We start from the raw sequence: 14,643 nt of genomic DNA, 5'->3' as shown, positions 1-14,643 counted from the left end.
GGAAGGGTAGATTATATCACAGCTTTTATAGATAGAGAAATGAGGCGAAAGAAAAGGTAGGTATCTTGCTGAAATCCCCAGAAAACACTTTTAGAACTGTCCGTTTTACATGACATTTTCATGCCGCTGCACTTTTGCTCTTTAATGGAGAGCACGCCACCACCGGACAGACACTGAGGGAGGCCTCGGAAAACAATTTCATGCAGCTTTCACTCTCAGGTTTATAGACTCTCACAAAAAGTTCAGAAGTTCAATTTGATGATATAATAAGAAGTTCAATGGTTCATAGCTTATCGGTGTAAATAATACCATGAAATTAAAACACGTAAATTATTTTTCCCTTTCACACGCTAAGAAATATTTGTTTCTACGTAGACAAAAAATTCAGGAAGAATTCTCCTTAGGAATATTCCCATTTTTATCTTGCATAAAGTTTGAAAGGGGCAATGAAAATGGAGAAATGAAAAAAACAAAATGAAGAAAATGAGAAACTCCTGGGCTACAGGGAAATGAAAATGCTAGGATCCACTGTCCTCTGGGTGTGAATCTTAAAGGACAGGACCTACACAGGGACCTCAGGTTCAGCTTTCTGAATTCCTTTTGCTGGAAAAACCCTCTCTTGTGAGAAAGCTGCTCTTTCTCCCAAATAAGGTCAATGCTGTTTCTGTTTTCACAAGTCAAAATTAAGTTTTGAACCTTTCTAGGTATGCCAGTCTTGGCTTTTTGAAATCCCTTGTGCTAGCACTAGCAAAACAGCTAAAGTCTAGGGAATGGTATGGAATGGATTTCACTTTCATACTTTCAAAACACTAAAAACATAAATAAAATGTACCTGCTAAAATTTGTAGGTTATTTTTTAAACCAAAATTAAAAGATATAAAAGACTCCTAATAACTTGGAATCTACAAAAAAGATGATGCTGTTAACTTTAAACTAGAAATATAATGTGAATGAGTACTGGAATCAATCTCAGATTTATTTACCACTACAGAATATACAAATTTCAATTTTTAGAACAAAATATTCTTATTATTGGATATTCTTTTTTAATAGAGATTTCTATTCATATAGCATCTAGATTCTTGACTTTTGAAACTCAGAATACAAGATGAAGCACAATGCACAGGTCCCAGATCTTGACAATGAGCCACCATATGGACAGTGAGATAAAACTAAATTACCTCCCTAGATGTGCACCAGGGTGGGGGCAAAGGTTGATACTTAAATGATTCTACATAGTCATAGAGCCCACTTACGCAACTAGAGAAGTTCTCTCTCCTTAAACCCTCAACTACAATTATACAATGTTTGATTTAGTTATCCAGGATAAGATTTTGTGACATTTGGATACTATTTCTCCCCTGATAATATATACAAAGCTCTGTGTGTGTTGTGTGTGTGTGTGTGTGTGTGTGTGTGTGTGTTTCTTTGAGGAAAGAGAATATATAGCTTTCCTGAAGACTTTAAAAAAAAGACTTTCAAAAAAAAAAAAAAAAAGACTTTCAAGTCTTTCCTCAAGACTTTCCTACTGAAACAAAAGGAAGGCCAAGTATGTATGTTTGCCTGGAGGCAGCAGTGCGGTCCAGTGGAGCTGAGCTCCACCAAGGGGTTGGGGGATCATGCCTTAGTCTCAGTCTATCATGAAGCAATTGTTTGACTTTAGGCAAGTTACCTAATCTCTTCATGTTTCAGTGTTCTCAACCATGAAATGGGGGAAATAATACCCTGCACCTGCCTTTCTTAGCTCATAGGGCTATAGTGAGGATCAAATAAGAATCTGTAAGATAACCCTTTGCATTAACGTGTTCTATAGACGTATGGCTTATGGGGGATTAATCCATCCTGCTCTTCCCTATACGCCCTCCCTCTTACCTTTACTCCCCTCATAAATTCACAAGAATCTAGCCTTTGCTTACAGAGAATTCCCCCATCTAATACTAAGTACCATTGCCTTCGTGTGTTACATTCAATACTTTATAAAATTTCACATTTTTGAAATATGGAGACTATCATTAGGCTCTGCCCTCACTGGCTATTCCTATCTCTTCTTTATTTGAAGAATAAATCTCTTCTTTCATCCACCACTCAGGACAGCTCCAGTCATTTCCTGGATGCAGTCTTTTCTCCAATGCCACAAGGAACCTCTCTCTTTGTGCTTCCTCAGAATTCTGTTCAAGATCTGTATTACAGATCTTATTAACTTGTAATGTGTTTATTTATCTACAGGGCCATCTGCCTCACTAGACTGTCAGCACCTTCTCTGCATTCCTGTTTAAATAAACCCCCTACCATTGTACACGGCCACATACATAGCACGCACATGGTAAAGCAGTTGTTGAATAAGAAAAATTGATACTAAATGCACTTCTGTGGAAAAAATGCACATAAAATATGCTGTGATTTCCTCAGAAAATTCAAAAATTTCCTGCACTTTAGCTATGTAAGCTACAATGTATATGCTACTAAACGGCATATGATTTTCCAGTAGGGAACATCTTGTGTGCTTATTTTAACTATACTTTAGTATCTTTTGTAGCCAGTTGTGTAATGTTTTTATTTTTCAAGGCAAAAACAATTCCTTATATTTGTCACATTCATCTTATTTCAGAATGGATCTCTTGAAGATTTTACATGTATTTCCATATATGTATTATTTGTTTGAGAACATTATATGTAGCCCTAGCCAAAGCACTCATTATACCTTATACACTTATTATACCTTATACATTCAAATTTAATAAATTCAAAATTATATAAAAAAATTTTAAATGAAAACAAAAAGCAGATTGTGTTGATAATTTAACCTGCCCAGCACTGTGATATGGAGCCCAATTCTTACATTCTACTCTCTCAAAAGTCTTAGCACCATCAAGAGAAAGTAAGAATAAAATTTGCTTCAATAGCTTACTAAAATAGACTCATTCTTCTTCTCACCCCTAATCATATACTGATTAGAGCCAAATTCAAACTACTCTAGCACTAGACTCCCAAAAAAATTTTCCAGGAAAAATGAGCAGTCCCCTCTATGAGGATAAAGTGGCTAAAATTCTTCAAATGAGATTTTCATTGTCCATGGTTTAGAATTCAGGACCCTAGTAAATAAGTTCAATCATCCTACTCACACCAACTCCACTACTATTTTAGCCCTATCAGCAGGCTGATCCAGATATGCTCTCTTGAGGTCTATTCCTCCAAACCTAAGCTTCTTTTTAACAGTGCCCCACAGTCTTATTGCTAGAATGTAGAGAAGCAGTTGTTTTGAACATCTCAGTTTAAGAGTAAGTGGCAAAAAATCGTATCTGTTAGCATATTGCTAAAACATTAGATATAGAGATATAAACTATATTAGTATAAAAGGCTTAGAACTTCCAATCTGTTCCTCATTTTATTAAGCATGCTTGGTTTCTACAAAGAATCTCATTTTATAAAAAATTCATGATGCAAGCCTTTGCTTTGCAGTATGACAATACTCCCAAAGAAATAATTATACAGTTTTGAGGACTGTGACCCCTTTCATTCTTTCTGATTTTGAGGATGTTGCCACCCCAAGCAGACTAAAAAATGAAGTGAAGAATTGAAATAAATCCCAAGACTTAAAAATAAGGGGAGCAAGCAAGGGGAGGTCACTTTAGCAAACTTAACTCAAGAGCATATGACTAATTAATTGGACTATTCTGGAGTTGTGATGATAAAAATACAAATCCATCACTTAATCTCAGAGATGGCTACATTACACTTCTTTCCAATGAAATTGGCAAGAATACTTAATGTTCTACCTCAGTCTAAAGTTTTCTCTTACCCACCAGGGGAAGACATTTTCCCTCTACTCCAAATTTGTTCTAGCTCTAACTTTCCCAATACCAAATGAGTTAAATACTATGAAATTTCATGCACACAAGATGCCGCTTTTGTCTCTGCATCTGGTGTCTTTGCTCAGATTGTCTTTTGCATGTTCTCTTGTGAAATAAAAATAATTTCCTTACCCCAGGCCCAAGATAATTGCTTAGTATGAAGAAAAATCTCAATATGACAAATCTAAGTATATGTAAGAACTAAAGTTTGTGTGTATTTTAATTTGTTGCAGAAATATTAAGAACTGGTATTACCAATTCAAGAAGTGTACCTTAATACTGAGCATGCTGTAACTTTTAAGAAATTCTATTGAGGTTGATCAGAAAAACACCTTAATTTTAGTATCATTTCAGGCACTACTGTACATATATTACAGGCTCTGTGATGCTGTTTCTGTTTTTTTTGAAATTTGTAAACCTCTCCTCTGAAGATCACAGAGAACTTCAGAGCCATATGCTTTCTATCCTTGTCTTTTTACACAGTGTATTCATGCATCTTCTTCAGCTGGAAGAGATATGTTTTCAAATTTCAGTGGTAAGCAAAAGCTCTTCTGGCAATCTCTATCTCAAATGTTATTTTATGTCTAACGAGAAGTAAGATTACAAAGATAAGAGTGGTAAATTGCAGATGATCTTAAAATGTTGGCAAATATGATTAGGATATCCTTCCTAGGACAGAGACCTCACTTCTCTACATTCATTCAGAAATATGAAGCAGACATAATTCCTTCCTTTATAAATCATATAATCTAGTGAAAATAAAATAATCACACAAAAATATAAAACTATATCTATGAAAATGAAGAAGATACATAGTGATAGAAGAGTAAATAAGAGAAATTTGAGTTACATAGGAAGGTTGAGGAAAGCATCCTTAAGTAATTAACATTTGAGATGATATCTGAAGGATGGCTAATACTTAACTAAATAAAGAAGACACTAAGGAAAGTGTATAAGGTCCTAAAAGAAGACCACTATGGCTAGAGAAGATAAACTAAAGAGAGATATCATTCAAGATGAGCTTGGGAAAAAAGATTTATGACTTGGAGGTCAAGTTCAGAATTTGGTATTTGTCTCAAGAGCTATAAGAAACCACTGAAGGACTTTAAGAAACAGAGAAAGGGGTGGAGTATGAGGAAGGGAGAAGATAACCAACCATATGATTAGAATTATATTTTTAAAAATGTTCTTCTAGTTGTATGTAAAGACAAATTTAGACATGAAAAGAATAAGTAAAGTAGACCAGTTACCTGGTTTTTGCAGTATGTAAAACAGGAATGACTGCAGAATGAATTAGCATAGTTGCAATAAAATTGGAGACAAATAAACAGATCCCAGAGAAAACAGAAGCTAAAAAGACATGAAAATAGATGGCTAGTAGATAAGTTTTAAGGAGATGTTTTAAAAAGACAGGTTTCTGACTTGAGCCATTATATTGAGTTCCATTTCCTGAGATGGAGAACACTGGAACAGGAACCAGTTTTCATGAGAAAGACCATGAGTTAAGAGTTATCAAATGTGAATTTTAAGAAGTCACTGAGAGTAGCAGCATCAAAGGAATGGTCTTTTATGAAGATTAATTAAGCATAGGTTTGCAGGGTGAATTGAGGATGGTAATAATGGAAACAATAAAAATAGATAGAAGACTATTGTAACAATCTAAGTGCCAGATATCAAACTAGAAAGAGCAGGTTAAATAAGTAAGTAAAACTAATGAAAAAAATTTCATTATAAATTAAAATGTGAATGCATTTAGTAGATGATTTGCAAAGAGGAAGGGGGAATGGACTATTTAGACAAAGATCAATTGGAAATTAATTCTTCCTTTTCCTTTGGAATAGGATTATCTTATGGGAGAAATGGAATTCTAAAGTGCTTTACTGGATAATAGCCAATTTAAATTTTAGCAAATTAAAATGTAAAGCATATTTTAAGCATAGGGTGTGGTTTAAAGGCCAACAGAAAAATTTCAATCCATTCAGTAAAGTCTGTGTCTGCTGCCTCTGCTTTCTAGGTTATCACCTTACTCATCTCTTCTCTTTTTTTCTCCTTCCCTTCACTAACAAGTCACTTCTGGTGACTACACTGCCTTCTAACTACAGATGAACTCAGAAACAGAAGCAAACAAAATGTGTTTACCCAGTGCATCTATGAAAGATCTACTGAATATTTGTTATGGTATGAAATTATTCATATATTTTTAAATTTAAAAAAACTCTTGACTTCTAGGAAATTTATGGAAAGGTAATCTCTCTGATTTAAAAAAAAAGAACAAGATATGACAAACTTCATTTTTCTTACTTTTATGGTTCCATGTGAAACAGTGATGCCTATATCTATGACAGCCACCTTGTAGTCATAGAGGCAGGCCTTGAAGTCAAAGCCAGAATGCTGAAGATGATGGAGACGAAAGATTGAAAGAACATAGGTGCATAGTCATGGCATTAAATTTTTAAACCCTAGAATGTTTCATTTCAAATTAGTTGTTTTGTAAGATGATAAGTCTCCTTTTTAAAGTAATTTTAGTTGCTGCTTCCATAAGTACCCTAACAACTAGATTCATCTGAAAAAGTACTTTCTATTACCTCTCTACAAATCTCAACCTTCTTCTAGTGATATTTTTACCACTAACTATTGAGTAATAACCCAAATTACTTATAAATTATTTAAAAACAACTATCTTTAATTCACATAAAATATTTGGTTTATGAGTATGAACATATGCAGAAGGCATATTACAAAACCATAACTTATACAGTTAAAAATAACCCAGTAAATTTATTTAACACTAAAAACTCAGTTTCTAATCTCTTATGAATTATCATTACAAAAACACATTCTGATGGCATATGTCTATATCTGCTTTAGCAATAAAGGTATGAAAGATTTGTTTGAATTATATTAACAACTTATTTTTTAATATTTTATTTATTTATTCATGAGAGATAGAGAGAGAGAGAGAGACAGAGAGAGAGGCAGAAACACAGGCAGAGGGAGAAGCAGGCTCCATGCAGGGACCCTGATGTGGGACTCGATCCCGGGACTCCAGGATCATGCCCTTGGCCAAAGGCAGGCACTAAACCACTGAGCCACCCAGGGATCTCTAAGTTAACATCTTAAAGTCCAGTTATTGGTAAATATAAACCAATAACACTACCAATGAAACTGATTTACTATATTGTAGGTTTAATAAAACATCCACAAAAGGCTAAATTAAAAAATAATGGTATTTAAATTTTGTTAACTAATAATTTAAAAAATTAAACAAGAAGCTACTGAAGGCAAAGATTAACGCAAAATACATTGAAATCCACGGGGCACCTGGTGGCTTACTTGGTTAAGTATCTACCTTCATCTCAGGTCATGATTCCAGTGGGATTGAGCCCTGCATCCTATTGGGCTCCATGCTCAGCAGGGAGTCTGCTTCTCCCTGTCCCTCTGTTGCTCCTCCTGCTTGTGCTCTCTCTCAAATAAATAAAATCTTTAAAAAAATACAATAAAATCCAGAGATCTGAGCAAATAAACAGCAATCACAGATGAAACAATTCAACAAGATGAAACCACAGAAAGCTGAAGCCATACTCAAATTTATAACACACAAGTTAGTTTGCTTATCAACACTGACACATAATTTGCACAATTTGCAATTGATAATGATAATAGAAGACACTAACTTTGAACCTGGATTAAGCAAAATGTTACTACTTCCCTGTGAATAAAAAAGAAAATTATATCTATCTCATTATTATAACTATGTTAAAAATATATACATTAAAGAAGTTTATATTCATTTGCTATTTTTAAAATTTCATCAATAAACTATCTGTGAAAATGTGTTCTCTTGTCATTTAAGAACCTATATGATATTCTCTATTTTGCCTATTGGCCTACAAAACCTAAAATATTACTATGCGGCCCTTTTCACAAAACGTTTGCCACTCCTTCATTTAGTGAAAATGCCTGAAAACCCCATTCGGTAAAACTAAACAAATAAAAAAACAGAAAACCAACAGTTTAAACTCCTTAGCATCCTGCACAAAGCCTTTTTGATTTAACTGCTTTCTTTTTTTGTGGCAGGTTCTTCCCACCTTGGACTTGTACTCTAGCATATACATATGCATGAACAAATAATAAGATATGAAAAACCTAATGCTGATAGAGTCATATTATATAAAAATTACATAAAGCAAAATTTTGGATTCAAAGGGTGTAATAGTTTCCCTATTGGTATTGTAAAAAATTACCACAAATAGTGTCTTAAAACAATCTAAATTGATTTTCTCACAGCTCTAAAGGTCAGCAGTCTGAGATGACTGTCATGGAGCTAAAATCAAGGTGTCTGCAGCATCAGTTCCTTCTGGAGTCTCCAGAAGGGAACCCTTTTCTTGCCCTTTTCAGCTTTTACAGGCTGTCAGCTTCCTTGGCTTGTGGCTGCATCATTCCAATCTCTTCCACTGCCATATTGCCTTCTACTCATTCTTATCCCCATCTCCTTATTTAAAGACCCTTTTGGCCATATTGACCCAATTCAGATATTACAGGATAATCTCCCCATTTTAAGATTCTTTCCTTAATGACAGCTGCATAGTTTCTTTACTCATATATAGTAACATTCTCAGGGATTAGAACATGGACATTTTGGGAGGGCCTATTATTCAGTTTATCACATAGGACAATTGTTTTGGATAGATAAAACTATTTTCTAGATAACTAATATTTTATCCTCTTACTGACAAAATCTTGTTAGTTAAATTATGTTGAATGGATATGTTTTTGAAAATAATAACTACTTCATGAGTTTTTATGTATTTGTCTTTCTTAATAAATTAGAGTTAACCCTCTATATATTATTTACTGTGTAACATATGATTGTCACCAGAGTCTGCTAGAAAATTTTGCCTAGATTAAATGGTCCCATCCTAGTTATTTATTTATTTTTTTTTGTATAGAGCCTTCCTCTATTCACTCATGAATAAATGAAACTTTTCATAGTTTCTGTATTTCTCTTCCTATTGTCTATCCCAATGATCAGTATTGTGTCCCTGGACCAATAGCATCAACTGGAAATTGGTAAAAATATAAATTCTCAGGAACCAATTCAGACCTGCTGAATCTGAAATTCTGGGGTTGGTATCTCAAGTTTCTGATAGTCCTAGAGATACAAAGAACCTCTGGTATATCAAATATAATTATTTCCTGCAACTATATCTGTTTGTAGTAAAACTTCTGCTCTTTGTACTTTGTTGTCTGTAATCGATTGGGGGATTGAGAATTAGATAAATACTCTAGCTTTAACTATCTTCAATATGAGATCACAGAGGCTCTGAGTAAAACCTAGGAGTTTCTTGTGTGAGTAGAATCCATAAACTTTTATAAATAAATCATTAACTGTCAACTTTAGTTACTTTGAATATTTTACTGATTTCTGCCTCCTCCGTTAAGGCATTCATAGACATATTTTGTATATTTCACTAAATTCCATGAAGAATTATAAAATTGAAGAGATGAAGTTAAAGAAATTCTACAAATTTTCCAAAAAATTTCCAAGTTCATGAAATTATTTTTTTAAATAAAAATGAGTCCTCAAATAGATGTCCAAAGACATACATTCCTGTATTTATTCAAATGTTATTAAATATTTTAAACTCTCAATTATTTTATCCTAAGAGAAAAAGGCCAAACTGAAAGTATCTCATCCTAAAGTGTGTCACATTTTTGGAAAATGACGTATTACAGACAGAAAAATAGTTAAATATTTTGTAATTGCATTGTTCCATGACTGTAGCAGCAACTACAGAAAAGAAGTTATAAACTCTGAACTCTGGTTCTACTAGAATTAAAGAGAATGAATTATGTTGGTTAGACTAAATATTTTGAGAAGCACATTATTGCATTAATATAATAATTCTGTTTCCTTGCCTCTCAGAGAAAGAACTCTGGGAGCACATATTCCATACAAATCATTAATATCTACAGTAGAAGTAAGACCCAGTTACCCACAATGGAATTGATATGATCATTCACCCTTCCACTGGTTTCTGTTTCTTCCTTGTCTCTCTTCTTCTATTGTTTCCCAGCATCTTCAAATAAACTATTTGCACTCATATCCTTGTCCTCGTGTCCATTTCTGGGGAAAGCCAATCTAAAGTATCACATAATTTGGGCATAAAATAAATTGCAATTTTGAAGTTTAAAGTATGGCCTTTAAATGAATCAGTCTTTAAAACAGTGCCACTGTAAGAGATAAAATAGAAGTAAGGCTATATAGAATGAGGATTGAGGTATGACAACACTGGAGTGAAATTGAGCAAAAAATAAATTTCAGTTGAATTTAAAAGAAAAAGACTGTTTCAATGAGCAAGTCCTTTAGACAATAAAAGAAAATATTCTTGGCACAGTGGTAGTAGTCCTATTGCTTGAGGCATTTAATTCTAGATACAACAATGTGTTGTAAATAACAATGCCAAATGGCAGTAGATGGACATGATAACCTAATAGGTCTTTTCTGGCTCTAATATCTATGATTGTATGATTCAATTCAAATACAGTAGTTTACTGTATCTCAAGTGTGTAATACACTTCAATTGTGAAGTGCTACAATTTCAATACTAATATGTTTGAAGTGACAGACATGTCACCTAAGTACCTAGTAGAGTTGTTTGACATGCTACAGAAAACAAACCTTCCCCTTGAGGATATATCTATATAGACCTCCATCAGACAGATTTTATACCCATAAGCAGATATTGTTCATTAACAAGACACATATTAAATCTTTTAAAGCCCATGTGTGTGAAATTATTCCACAAAAAAAAAATTATCAGGGTCTTCCTAGTTTCATGGGAAATAATATTAATCTGCGCCGAGACACTGATCAAAAAGCATGCAGATCATTGCACTTTCAAGGGAAGTCTGTCTCCATCAACATCAAAATCACTGAACTGAGAAATCTACAGTGTCTAAATGACATTGAGAGTTTTGCTGTTATGTCTCTATTTCGTGATACAACACATGTGGCTAGCTCTGAAACATGGCACGTATGCCATTCCCACTTGAAAGAAAGAAAAGAAAGTTCTTTAGTAATCTTTTTTATTTAGTCCACATATTATTGCTTTTTTCTTTTTTTTATTATGATATGTAATTCTTGAATTTACAGGTGACCTCCTGACTACAAATGAAGACAAAGTGAAAAGAATAGTGGTTCAATTGCATGAGCTCCATTTTCATATGTGAAACTTCCTTTGAATGAAGTTGGACCTCCCATTTCACATTATGGGAAATGGGACCATTGACAAAGCAACTTCAGAGAAGGCAGGATATATATGGCAATGTTTCCCTATTAACGCCAACCTGTTTAATGTCAACCTATTTCACTATTAATATTCCAGAGTGTTTAGAAAGAATACAATTGAAATGTATTATGCCTGTCAGATGAATAGGTTTACTTGTTTTTTTTTGTTTTTTTTTTTTTAATTTTTTATTTATTTATGATAGGCACACAGTGAGAGAGAGAGAGGCAGAGACACAGGCAGAGGGAGAAGCAGGCTCCATGCACCGGGAGCCTGACGTGGGATTCGATCCCGGGTCTCCAGGATCGCGCCCTGGGCCAAAGGCAGGCGCCAAACCGCTGCGCCACCCAGGGATCCCATACTTGTTAAACTTTCACTTGAACAAGATCTTTCACAGAAATAAATGAGTTAATGAGTCTCCACTGGCTAACACAGGAATGTTACTTCAGGCTACACTGAATATATTCTCATGTCTAGTTACATGCACAGGCAGGAAGAAGAAGTTCCAAATCTCTTCAAAGAAAGGAAGTGCAACAGTTATAAAACATGATTATGATTTTGTTGACCCTTCTCTCCTAAAGAAGTGGGGTCCTTATCTCCTTTCCATGAATCTGAGTGAGCTAATGACCAATCACCTCATCCAAGAGAACTTAGAAGAAATAATGCTATGTGGCTTCTGCAGCAGTCCTAAAACTGCATTCATCTTCAGTGATGTTGCCAGAACACTCACTCTTACGTCCTGTGGCAACCTGTAAGAAGCCTATCTTAAAGTATCTATGCTGTGAGGAAGCCCAAGCCATATGGCAAGGCCACATTGTAGGTGTTTAGTCCCAGGTGTGGCCAACCTGAATCATACGAATACAGATGCAAGACAAGGGAGTTAAGAAATCTCCAGGTTATTCTAGCTTCCAGTCTTTTCAACCTTTCTAGCTAAGGCCCCAGAAACTGTGGAAATGAGACAATCCATCTTTATTATGCCTTTCCTGAATTCCTGACCTACACAATAGTGAGCATAATAAAATGGTTGCTCTTCTATATTACTAAGTCGGAGGAAGTTAGCTATGGAGGAAAAAAAAACAAACTGGAAAACAGATGAGAATCAAAAGGAAGGGAGAAAATTGGAAAGAGTAGAAGAGGAAAGAAAAAAGAAAAAAAAAGAAGGAAGATGAAGGAAGGAAAAGAGTGAAGACAGAAGGGAAGAATAGGGAGGGAGAAAAAGGGAAGGAAGGAGGTGTGGAGGAACAGAAGGAGCAGCCTGTTTTGCAGTATTGTTAAACCAGGACTTCTTTATGTTTAGCACAAATGGTAGTCATGGAGAATTTCTATTATATGATTTAGTCTTGCCTGCCTCAGAGAGACTATTCAACTTAAATACAGATTCAATGATTAATCAAATAGGGATTCTAAAAAATGGGGGGGAAAGAGGAGAAAGAATTCCCTTTATTGGGGGGACAGCTTTAGATTGAATAATGTACATTAACTATAGAGTGATTTTAAAAAGTAGCAAAACTAAAGAGAAAAGAAAAGTATCAATGCAGGCACAGGGATCCCTGGGTGGCGCAGCGGTTTGGCGCCTGCCTTTGGCCCAGGGCGCGATCCTGGAGATCCGGGATCGAATCCCACGTCGGGCTCCCGGTGCATGGAGGCTGCTTCTCCCTCTGCCTGTGTCTCTGCCTCTCTCTCTCTCTCTCTCTGTGACTATCATAAATAAATAAAAATTTTTTTTAAAAAAATGCAGGCACAGATTATTTCTTCTACATAAGCAGAGTCATGATTAGAACTTCAATTTTTAAATAGGTTCATATCATCAGAGTCAAGGAAACTCCAAGCAAGACATATTGTAACAGCACTCCAACTGACTTTTTAAAAATATTTTGTTTATTAATTTATGAGGGAAACAGAGAGAAGGCAGAGACACAGCAGCAGGAGAAGCAGGCTCTTCGCAGGGAGCCCGATGCGGGACTTGATGCAGTAGTTCTGGGATTATGCCCTGAGCCAAAGGCAGACGCTCAACTGCTGGACCACCCAGGTGTCTCAAACTGATCTTAATGGTTAACCTTTTCAAGCTTATGCACCCCTTGCTTGTTAACTTAAGTCCTTATTTTATAGCAGAACTAACTTAACTTTCCTTGAGATTAGGAGACCACCACCACTTCATTGAGGAATTAAAGACCAAGCTTTCCCAGAACACAAGGTGTGATTACATTATATTACATTCAAAACCCAAGTTGCCCCCTTCCTAAATAAAGCAACCTTTCCTTTCACACACCACTTGTCTCTCAAATATTGATTTTCAGCAGAGAGCAGCTAAATCTGAGTTTGGAACTAGTTCTCTGTCCAGTAATAATATGATAGAGGATATTTCTTGTTGACCACAAGTCCGTCAATGTAACATGATAATCAATGTAGTAGATTATCAACTATTGTATAACTCATTACTTTATAGAGATTAATTGGTGGTAATTATTCATAAACTACACTGCTTTACTTATTTCAAGAAATTTGCAATAAGTTTTCTATTATAAAAAAATTCCTTAAAAACTCTGATGAAATAAATATATTTAGTCTTTGTCCCTATTCGTAGGTAAGAGGTCTAAAAACTCTTGGATTTCCTGAGTAATAGCAATGTCTTTTGAAACACTGGTTCCAAACAAATATCTCTGAGTTTATGCTATTGAGTTTACTTAGGTTGACTTAGAGGGGTTCTTAGATCCCTCAGGATAGGGCTGGTCCCAGAAAGATGAAGTGATTAGAGGATTGGAACTTTCGGCCCCACCTCTGGGAAAGTAGGAGTAGGATGAGAAAATATGCTCTATAAAAACTGTTGAATAATGAGATTAGCTAAGCTTCAGGGTTGGTGAAAACATCAAAGAGCTTTAGAGGGTAGTGTGCCCAAAGAGAATTTGGAGGCTTTGTGCCTCTCTCATTCTCCATACCCTGTCTTATGCATCTCTTTCATCTGGCTGTTCCTGAGTTGTATCCTTCATAATAAATCACTAAATGCAAATAAACTGTTTTCCTGAGTTCTGTGAGCCATTCCAACAGAATCTGGAACCTGAGGAGGGGCTCTTGGGAACTCCCAGTTTATAACCAATTGGCCAGAAGTGTCATTGACAACCTGGAACTGGAGATTGGCATCTGGTAGAGGCAGTCTTATGGGACTACACCGTTAATATGTGGGGTCTACACTAACTCTACTAAGGAGTTAGTGTCAAAATTGAATGGACTTTGTGGAACACTAAATTGGTAGCAGAGAATCAGTTGTTGGTGTTGGAGAACACTCCAGAAAAAAAACAAGAACAAATCACTGGCCAGCCTTTCAGTTCTATGAAAGTCTATTTTACATCTCATCATTTACGGGAACCGAATTCTCCCAGGGAACTACCAAAAACTTACCTAAAGCATGGGGTTCTATGCTTAATTTCAACCTGAAGAAAAATTTCCCAAATGTTTAAGTTTCTGTAACTTGGCGACTCCCATTAAGGTTTTCTTATCCCTTCCAT

The 14,643-nt window shown here is 35.2% G+C and overlaps 1 long non-coding RNA gene across 1 annotated transcript in view; it reads right to left on the bottom strand.

The window, feature by feature from the left end:
• The window catches only part of LOC111095611, a 107,476-nt gene that overhangs the window by 15,853 nt on the left and 76,980 nt on the right, over positions 1-14,643 (bottom strand). The gene's annotated exons all lie outside the window — the stretch shown is intronic.

This window comes from Canis lupus, chromosome 4, assembly GCF_011100685.1.
Source record: "Canis lupus familiaris isolate Mischka breed German Shepherd chromosome 4, alternate assembly UU_Cfam_GSD_1.0, whole genome shotgun sequence".
NCBI lineage: Eukaryota > Metazoa > Chordata > Mammalia > Carnivora > Canidae > Canis > Canis lupus.
Note: the sequence above shows the minus strand (reverse complement) of the source record. Positions and strands in the feature narration are given on the sequence as shown.